The sequence below is a fragment of the Suncus etruscus genome, chromosome 2 (genome assembly GCF_024139225.1).
Source record: "Suncus etruscus isolate mSunEtr1 chromosome 2, mSunEtr1.pri.cur, whole genome shotgun sequence".
NCBI lineage: Eukaryota > Metazoa > Chordata > Mammalia > Eulipotyphla > Soricidae > Suncus > Suncus etruscus.
Window position 1 is genome coordinate 107,736,238 of NC_064849.1, and position 11,318 is coordinate 107,747,555.

Below are 11,318 nucleotides of genomic sequence, written 5' to 3' on the forward strand. Positions count from 1 at the left end.
AGACAATGAGTAAACATATGAGAGTAGTTGTGTCCCAACAAAATCTTATTTACAAAATCAGATAATGGGACAAGTTTGGCCTTTAGACTGTAGTTTATTGACACTTACATAGAACATGGAAATGATATAACCTAATTAGTAAATATGTAAACTTTGAGACATAATTAGTCATCAATTTTATAATTTAAATATGGTTTTCTACAAAATATAAAATAACAATACTTGATTATAGGGTCATTTATGAAGAAATTAAGCACCAATGGGTTAGATTTTGCATCTCTAATTGCTACTAATTGTAAGATCTCTTCTTTTGATGTGGTGAAAACTATTTTAAAAAGGTTATTTGTGGTGGAACAGATCATTTTTCCATTCTTCATCCATAGTAATTGAATTATAAATACATACTTTGGGACATGTAATTTTCAGTGCTTTCCTGTAGTTAATGAGGCAGACTTTCTCACCCCTTAGCACAGTGTTTTTTCATGTGCCTGTCTTTGACTAGTAGGGAATTAACATTTGTAAAATTATGTAAAAGTTGCAATAAGATTGGCCTTCTACTTTTCCTATGTCAATTTCTGAGGAGAGCCTGGGGTAGCTTCTTGGACCCAAGAAGATACTACTGTCAAAAACATTAGTTCAGGATTTCCTATTGGCTTTAGAAAGATGGCTGACTCCTATTAAGACCTCTAGCATCATCCAATATACCCAGTTTAGACAACCTTCAATCACTGTGCAATTAAGTAATTTAGAGATTTAAAACAGTTTTGTTTCAAGAATTTCAATTTTAACAAAATTTTCACTTGATTCTGATGTGATTCACTTCTATTTTTTTTCTATTCTATTTTTTCTTCTAATCAGTTTTAGATTTTTTTTTCACTGCAACATTATTTAGGTAAAGGTTAACTGATAATAAAATTGGTGTTGTCATGTATATTACACAACAGGCTCAACTTTCTCTCTTCTTATGTCTCACTCTCTCATATCTCTCACTCTCTTCTCAACCTCTCCACACTCCACCCACCCCCACATCCCATATAGAGACATACTGGCTTAGAAATTGTACTGAAATTTTCTTCTATTTGTTTAAACATCTTTCTAGTCTTTTTTTTGTATCTTTCAGTACAAGATTATATAGAGAAAGGCAAGAAACTAGACACTAGCAAGTAACAGTGCTAGAAGTAGACAAGAACCAAAGAGATCACGTACCAAATTATAAGATCTCAAGATATCATTATTACCATATTATTATCGTAAGTTGTCAATAAAATTAAACATAAATAATTCTGGTAATTATACTATGATAATAAGTTCTCTAATGATTTAATTTTATTTGGGAGACTCCCAAGCAACTTAACCCTTATGTCTGGCCTCTGATTATGGTTTAAAAAGGTTATACTAAGAATAAGAATATGTAAAGATTTAACAACAGTCACTGAACAAATTACCGTGCCACCAAGAAATCAATGGGGACATTAAAACTTCCATTTTTGGAGAATATGAATACATATACTGTATGTTACAATCTATTGAGATGTAACAAAAGTATTCTAACATTAAAGTTTATGGAAATGCAGGCTCATCTTTAGAAATAAAAATGTCAAATAAAAATTTAGCTTACACAAAAAGAACCTTTAAAAAAGAACAAATAATGTCCAATGTTCGTAGAAGAAAAATAATCAGGACAGAAATACTTATGTATATATACATATATAAATGTGTATATATACACAAAAATCTTAACAGATTGATCAAAAATAAATAAATTAATTAATATAGCAATCCAAAACCTCTTGTGAAAGTCCAGGATAAGATAAGTAAACTGGCAAATACTGCAACATTTAAAGATGACTAATATTCATCCTTCTCAGACAGGTCTAAGAAACTGAAAATGAAGAACTGCTTCCTGACCCCTTATAAAGGTTAGCATAATGCTGTATAAAGCAAGAAAAGGTCAGCATGCATATAAATTATAAATTCATTTCTCTGATGGGAACAGATGTTAAAATTACTAATTGAATCAGCAAATAAAATCCAACAAAACATTTAGATGATCATATACCCCAAGTAAGTGGTTGTAGTCCCAAGAGTGGAGTGGGAGTTCAACATATGCTAATCCATTACTAAGATATCTACATAATTATGTGATAATTTTAATTATATGGAAACAAAGTTCAATAAGGTTCAACATTCATTTATCATAGAAACTCAATAAAATGATATAGTGGTAGCAAACCTAAGGATAACAAAAGACCTTTCCTTATATAGAAAACTGTAGAGAACATCACACTTAATGTGGGAAAAAATTAGGTTCTCTTTTTGGGGGGGGTGCTAGAATCAGAAACAAGACAAGGATACTCACTTTCACAGCTGCCATTTTTGTATAGAATTGTCAAACTAAGTAGGCAATAATATAAATATAAGTATAATAATAATAATAAATAACTATATTGGAAAAGAATAAAATAGTAACTATACAGAGGACATGATATAACAAGTAGAGAAAACTCTGAAGATATCTCTCTCACACACACTGGCGAATACATTAAGTTTCATGTTACAAAAATTGTTACGTTTCTATATGCAATGAACTAATATAGATACAAAAATGCCATTTACGATCACATAAAATAAACAAAATGGTTATTAATAAATTGAACCAAGGAGGCGGAGGACAGCCTTGTATGAAGACTAAGACACTTGAAAGAAATTTAATAAAGTTTAAAGAATTGAAAAGTATTTATGGTCATAAAACCGAAAATCAGTATTATCAATATGTCCATTCTCCCTAAATGTATAATACAGATTCAATGAAATACTATTAACAATCCAATGGCATTTTATAAGGAAATAGAATTTAAAAATGACAAAATCTGGGGACCAGAGAGATAGCACAGCAATAGGGCGTTCACCTTACACTCCCTGACCCAGGACGGATCGGAGTTCAATTCCGGGCATCCCATATGGTCCGCTAAGCCTGCCAGGGGTGATTTCTGAGTGCAGAACCAGGAATACCACCTGAGTGCCACTGGTGTGGCCCCAAAACAAATATCAAACAAAAATGACAAAATTTGTATAAAGCCACAAGAAAATTTGAAGAATAAAATAGATTACCTCCAAGAGTGATCCCTGATCACCACTTGTGTCTCCCAAACTGTTAAAAAGAATTTGTTAACCCCAAATTGTTAAAATGAAGTTTTAATATTTATTTTCCAATTCTTTCTAACGCAAATTCTTATTTGGTAGAACTGAACAGAGTCCTCGAAATTTCAATCTTGCCAGTAATACCAATATTGTTAGCCTACTGCCATACTATGAGAAACAGGAACTCACTAATTTCTAAATTCGGAAACCAACTGGAAAATGGAATCAAGTTAGAGGAAATGATCTATGATAGTTTACACAGCCTATCATCTGGCCATATCAACTCTCAGACTGTTTTAGCTCTCATTTTCTGGAATCCCCAAATATAGCAAATATGTTTTCATAGTATCATTCATGAACTTGTACTAAAATTACATTCTGTTCCCTTTAATTCCACCAAAATTTACTTTTTGTTTGTTTGTTTGTTTTGTTTTTGGGTCAAACCGGCAGTGCTCAGGGGTTACACCTGGCTCTATGCTCAGAAATCACTCCCAGCAGGCTCTGGGGCCATATGGGATGCCAGGATTCGAACCATCATCCTTCTGCATGCAAGCAAACACCTTACCTCCATGCTATCTCTCCGGCTCCCAAAATTTACTTTTTTAATCTGGTTTTGATCATCTTTTGCATCATGCTTGGGATTTGTAATTTTTGTAATAAATGTTTCATGAATGGCCTGTACTCTCAATTTAAGTGTTCATAACACGTAAATATCTTGACCAAACCTCTGAGTTAAAAATAAAAGAATAGTCATCAACTTGTTTACTTTGGTAGAGTGAAAAGCCTCGTTGATTGTACTGTCATGATGGTCCAGAATAAATGCAGGAGAGATTTAATGCCTAACCTAATTGGAATTCTAAACTTATCAATCTGGAATTTTCTGGTCAGCACTAGTGGGAGAATTAATTTGCTTTACAAATCCTCCTACATTTCCCTCTGGGAAGGTGATGTTACTGAAATAATCTTTATTTTCTTTCACTAATAAAATTTTATTCTTACAACTATAAAAATTTACTTTCTACACAACCTTACAGAACTGTTTGATTGTTATTGCTTAATAAATCTTAGTTAGGCCTCTAAATTTATTTGGATGAAATTTGTTTTTTAAAGACTACTGAAATTTTAGCAACTATGAAGGAAATGTGCATATAAGATGCAAAACTGAAAATTTTACCAAGCTTATTCTTTCTTTATTTTATCTCTTTATTTTATCTTTTAATCTTTGTCCCATATAATATCAATAGGAGAAATTGTTGATAGAGTTTAATTAAATATTACCATCTACAATTACATTTTGTTATAACAAATATTCATAAAACTATGATACATCTCAGTGTTTACATATTTACTGCTTCTCTTAAGTCACATAATCAATGAATAATAAATGTAATCTACAATGATTCTAAAAATAATTATTATCAAGATATTAAAAATATAATTACACTTTAAGCATTTAGAACATTCAAACAATTGCTGAGGTAGTAACTCAAGTGAACTAATAAAAACTAATCCAAGCAGTAAAAATGCATTGTCAAAATAAACTACAGCAGAACATGTTTAGACTATTTTAAAAAAAAATCTATGAATATTACTATGATTAAACTAATATTTTCTAACTTCATATAATTTCCCTTTTAAGGATTCCATGCATGATACATTTGATTTTGTTTGTTTGTTTTGGGCCACACCCATTGACGCTCCGTGGGTTACTCCTGGCTATGCATTCAGAAATCCCTTCTGGATTTGGAACCTTATGAGATGCCGGGGGAGCGAACCGAGGTCTGTCCTAGGCTAGATCTGGCAAGGCAGGACACCTTTTTCGAGTCCGTGCCACCAGCTCTGGCCCTTGATTTTGTTGTTGTTGTTGTTGCTGCTGTTTTGGATCATACCCCGGCTCAGCGGTCAGAAAGTAGCTCCAAGCAGGCTTGGGGGACCATATGGGACGCCAGGATTCAAAACCATCATCATTCTGGATCGGCAGTGTACAAGGCAAATGCCCTTCCGCGGTGCTATCTCCTCCCGGGCCCGATTCATTTGATTTCAAGTTACAATACAAAATAAATATGAACATTACTGTGTGTATAGTGTTGAAACATCAGTGACTTTCAAATTATCTAATAGATAAGTTATAAAAATTCAATATTTGAATACTTTTAGGTGATTCCAGGCAATATATATTTACGACATATAGAACATGGAAAGGTTTAAGTTAAAATATAAACTTGAGAAAAATATTTGTAAAGGACTAAATTTAAGGAAGGTTATGGAAAATACTTGATCACCTTAATTATAGGTTTGTTTAAAAGCCACAAATGCTATTATGATTTTTTTTCTGCTTAAACATTTCTGAGCAACCAAACCACTTTACAGACATTGCACACAATAACTCTTTAAAGTAGAATTTCCTTTATTTCCTCCTTGTATATTATTTCAGATTGAGAAAAACATAGTAAAAAATTAAGTTATTTACTGAAGGTAGATAAGAACCTAGCAGGAAAAAAGCGGTTTCTGAAAAATGTATGAGCATAATTCCCACCATTTTTTGTACTTTTATTTCTTTAACACTATTAATAATAATACTACATGATGATATGGCTTTCTTAGGTGTAATTGGATGACTGATATTCTTCTTATGCTATTTTTGGAATTTGGGGCACACTTGACCTTCTCAAGACATACTTTTTGCACAGGGATCACACTGGCAGTGCTCAGAGAACTGTTCAGTTACTCAGTGCTCAGTGTTCAGTGCTCAGTTACTGTAGTAACTGGAATGAATCCAGGCTCACCTACCTGCAAAGAAAGTATCTGCTGTACTCTCTTTCCAACTCCATCCTATGTTCTTAATAATATTTTATGTCATTTCAATTATTAGTATGAAGACAAGCAATTAGTGGATCTATTTTTCTACCACTCATTGTTATTTTTGGTAACAGGTTGTTTTCTGTTATTTGACAGTATTTAGGAAACCGCCTATTCATTCATTGGTTTGATGTGGTCATTCCACTGTGGGGAACTAAAGACTATTATTATTTTTTGTTTAGTTTTACATTTTGCTTAGCAAAGGTTTCATATTAGTGGCGACTCTGGGAGATGTGGGCCAGGTAATTATGGTAGAACTGTGAAGGAAAGTCTGAGTGAAACAATCTTTGTCTAGAACTCTCCATCTAACTTATAGTAAATAAATATGTTTGAACTATGTTCATTTGCCTTTTTACAATAACTATTAAGTACAGAATTTTATGTTAATCTATATAGAGATATAAATATACATATATTCATAACTGATTTCACAAGTAGAAATATCTCGTCTGAAAGCTTAGTCATATTATTTTAAAATTACACTTACTTGCTTTAGTTTATTTGCAATATTTTATATATTAGTTTTATTTTGTACTTTATATTATATTATTTTTTATTTATATATTATATTTATGTTTTATTAGTTTATTTATATTTAAAATTTTTGTACATAGACATAGAAGCTGTAGCTGTGGTCAGAGATCTTTAGACAGTTCTCCCATTAAAAGTCATTAAAGTTATCTATGCTGTTTGTGACATGATAGCTTGGAGGGGACACAGTAGGCCATTAGAAAAATAAACAAATTCTTATCTGGAAGTCATTAACTAAAATCACTCGTTCTTTTTCTCTTGCCTGAAAGTTGATTCTTTTCTCATCCTGGAAAAATATTTGGATAGAGAATTAAGTCCTGGTGAAAGGTGACTATGTGGTAGATGGATTGTAATAGGTGAAGAAACTTAAAAATTACATGCATCTATGTAATCACTTTTAGGGTTAAACAAAGACAACCCGGTTTCTGGTGACTAGCTGCTGGCACTGTTATAGTTCAATGCTTAAATTTTGACTTAGAAACAACAGATCCAAAGCCAACACTTTCCTGTTTAACTAAAAGTATGAATAACCCATGTCACACACCCCTGTTGCTAATCCATGTTGGGTAGTTTTAGGTAACAATGTTTCAATGCAGAATCCTACATGATGACACATGGAAATCAGCTAGAACTGCAAATTAAAACTATTTGCACTTAATAAATTCAGTGGGCCTCTTAAAGAAGAAATTTGCTGAAAATTACATGTCCAGTGTTTCAAGGAATGTTTCAAGGAAACATCCTGATCCAAGATCATTAATAACAGAATAAGTTAAAGTCTGGGCATATTTCTTTTGTCAGATTCCCCTTGATGTTCAAAGTGGGTAATGAGCAAAGTCTGACAGATCTATTCAGTATGAATAAAAATGTTTTTCTTTGGAAAATAATATCATTTTGTAATCTTATGAGATATATACATATGAGGAAATTAATCATCAGAATATTTCATTTTCCTGCAAATTTGTCTTTCTATGATTAAATTATGACATAAATTTCCACTTCATATTCATATATAATAATCTGAATTCTTTGTGTAAGCTATCTTATACAGAATAAACATGAAGTAAAACTAAAATAGCATACCACTCCTGCTTTTCACTGGCCAAGTTTAAAAACTGAGTTAACATCATAATATAAATTGTTTAGTGATTCATTGGATTGCAAAGGCATCCTGTTTTAGAACTCATATTATTTCATTATGTCAACAAGAACTGATTGAGAGTCTGGGGCCATTTAGTCAATGGGTCCAGTTCTCTGTGATGTTTTCCTGGAACATTTATGATCTATGAGCACACTGGTCCACCAGCCCCCACAGAGATTCTGTCCCAATGCCCAGATTGCACTGAGCTCTAGGGAGAAGACACTTAGATTTAGAGCCAGCAACTGCGCTGGCTGATAGTTTTCCCCACATCTCCAAGATATGAAAATATTAGTAAAGAGGGTAGCTTGTAGAGGACCTTTTTACTCTTCTTCCTGACAATATCCTAGAGCATGCATCATCATTGACCTTATCTATCCTCAAAGGGAAAAGGCAAGTTAAGTGGAGGGTTATAGTAATTTGTGTTCAATCCCATGGGTCAGAAAAATCAAGAATAATGTATCTTCAGATGAAATCAGTAACATTGAAACTAAATTATAACGAAGTAAATAAGATTGTGCTTGTTACTTTTAAATGCATAACTTAAGTTAATGCACAAATTTCTTTTCAATAGGGAAATAGTTTACATATATTAAAGGTAAAAAGCTTCCTGGATCTAAGTTTTAAAGCCCTCCCTGTAGAAACAAATTATTTGAATGCAAATTATCAATGTAAAGATATATTTTGGCTTTATAAATAATAAAACAATAGTTTAATACATGAAGCCCAAAATAAAGGTATGGGGGAATCTTATAGAGGTGATAGATGCCTAAAGAAGGACTCTAGATTGAATATATGTATTAAAAAAAAAACAACAACAAGATACTTGTGAATACAGAGCTTATAAAAATACTGAGGCAACCTATAAATTGTCTATTATAGACCAATTTGAGGTTGGCAGTATCATGAAATCTGAGAGTGAAGTGTATATATATGTATACATATAGATATGATTCATAACAGCATATCTATGTAATAAATCTTAAATCTTCCAGTATCAGCGTTTTGACAGATATCAGTGGGAACAAATCACTGATTATCAAGGGTAAAAGATCATCATAGTGCCACACTGCCAAATTGCATTTAAGCAAAATATTCCAAGACCTGGGACCAGATGACAACTCATTAGGGAAAGATTGATAACTGTGAATATTGGCAATGGGAGGAAAGTTGGTGAGTCTTTACTTTAGAACACAATAATGAGAAACTCCTCACTGGACTTCCTGTTGAATTGGCTACTTAAAATTTTCCCAAGGGATGAAGATGAGGTAATGGTGAAAGATTTTTGAAATCTCCTGGTCTGTCCTCATTTAAAAGAACAAATGCAGTGATTTCAATATGATTACTTTCTAAAATACTGAGAAAATAGATTGTGGTGTGGTATACCTATAGGGTTCTAATTTTTTTTTTCTGGAACTTCCCAGATTTTTTTTTTTGGTTTTTTTTTTTGGGGGGGGGCCACACCCGTTTGACGCTCAGGGGTTACTCCTGGCTAAGCGCTCAGAAATTGCCCCTGGCTTGGGGGGACCATATGGGACGCCGGGGGATCGAACCGTGGTCCGTTCCTTGGCTAGCGCTTACAAGGCAGACACCTTATCTCTAGCGCCACCTTCCCGGCCCCCGCCACCTTCCCGGCCCCAACTTCCCAGATTTTTAAAGGCCTCAACTTAAAAAATAAAAATCAAGAAAAAGTTTAAAGAATTAGTGAGTAGATAAGGAAACAAGGTTTAGCTTTCTAACCCTAATTGCATGTGATCTGAAATTTCGTAACCAAATAAGTCAGTGCTGAATATTATTTTTGCCATATTAAAGAATAGAGTAAGACTAGTAGCTCTTGGGGCCGAAGCGATAGTGTAGCGGTAGAGCATTTGCCTTGCATACAACTGATCCAGGATGGACCTTGGTTTGATCCCCGGCATCCCATATGGTCCACCAAGCCAGGAGTGCATTTCTGAGTGCATAGCCAGGAGTAACCGCTGAGCATCACTGGGTGTGGCCTAAAAACAAAACAAAAGGACTAGTAGCTTTGAATACTAGTTAAGTCTCTATTAGAAATTAATTCTTAGTAGGATCATTCTATTCTTCCTATGAAATCAATTCTCTTGACAGCTTTCTGGTAAGAACTATCTGTGGAATCAGAGAAATTAGTAATTTTGATATCATTGTACATCCATCAACATGTTTGTTTAATATGTCAATTCTATGTACATACAAAGAACAAATTTGAGAACAGTTTGCTATTAATCATAATAGCCATATTTTTTCTGAACATATCCCATAGACCCATATAGTGTTATGTTAATAGTCTTGGTATATAAACTCAATTAGCCTTTATAGTAAAGCTGGGAGTAGACATTAAACCAAATTTGTGACCTTTGCAGATTTTCATAGTTATTAAGAAGACGACCTAAGATTGAGTGTAATATTGCTATATTCTCACATTCTAAGTCAGTTTATTATATTACCATTTCATTGTTCTTACATAAATCACTATATTGTATTTCCATTCAATTATTATTATATTGCTATTCATTTTGCCTTAGTTGGCCATTTGAGACTAGGATATGCACTACAAAAAAGTTTATTAACTAATGACTTAATTTACATTAAAATCTTATATCCAGATAACTCAAACATCAGAATTTCAATTCTACGAGTAGGTAGCCAGTTTTATCTTCATTTAATAACAATAACAACAACAACAAAAATTGTAGTAAATATGATTTTACCATTGACAATTCATATGAATTAACTTCACATGAATAATGTAAAAACTTATTGTATATATATAAAACATACTAAGATTCTTAGCGTATATGTTATCTTGGCTTGTGTTTTTAAAAAAGAAATTAAAAGTTGAAAGAAAATTTCCCTTTCTTTGCTTAATCAACAATGGCCTAGGTTATGTCTGGAAATGTAGATAGTTCTCAGCCTCTCTGCTTCTGATAACTGTCTGTTTCTCTCTGTCTCTGTTTCTTTTTCTTATACACAAACACACAACAGTCACCAGACAAGTAGGAACCTAGGGGGTGGTATATCACTTGCAGAGGACTTACAAAGTGAATAACGTCATTAAGCTACCAGAATAGTTTGGAAACCAGTGGCTCCAGAGTGTTCTTGGCTTCTCTTCTGATGTATGAAATTTCAGTTTTGAGTATCACATTTTAAAAGAACTATAGAAAGTCTATAATATCAAAGGAGTGTATCAAGATGATGGGGATCTAAAAGTAGTACTGATATTTAAATGACCAAAATGTCTAGTTGAGTTTAGGGAAATGAAAGAGAGACTTGGGGAGTTAAATAACAATTGTTACCTAGTATTTGAAAGGCTATTATGAAGAAACTGGAAAAGCCTTAGTACTTTATGACTTCCAAAAACAGAACTACAGCCAATGAACACAATTTATAGAGATGTAGATATCTGGATCGAATAGGCAAAATCTTGGAGTCATTTTGCCAAATAATGATGAAAGAAGCTGCCATAAGTTCACAAAGAATGTGAAAAATAAAAAACAAAGTTACTGGCAGAGGTAGGAGAGAAAAACAAGAGAAACAAGAAGCACACCAGAGAAATATGGGAGAGTATATAAACATACCCATAACACTATCAGGGGACTTATTTTAGAAATCAAAACTATTATTTCCAGAAAGT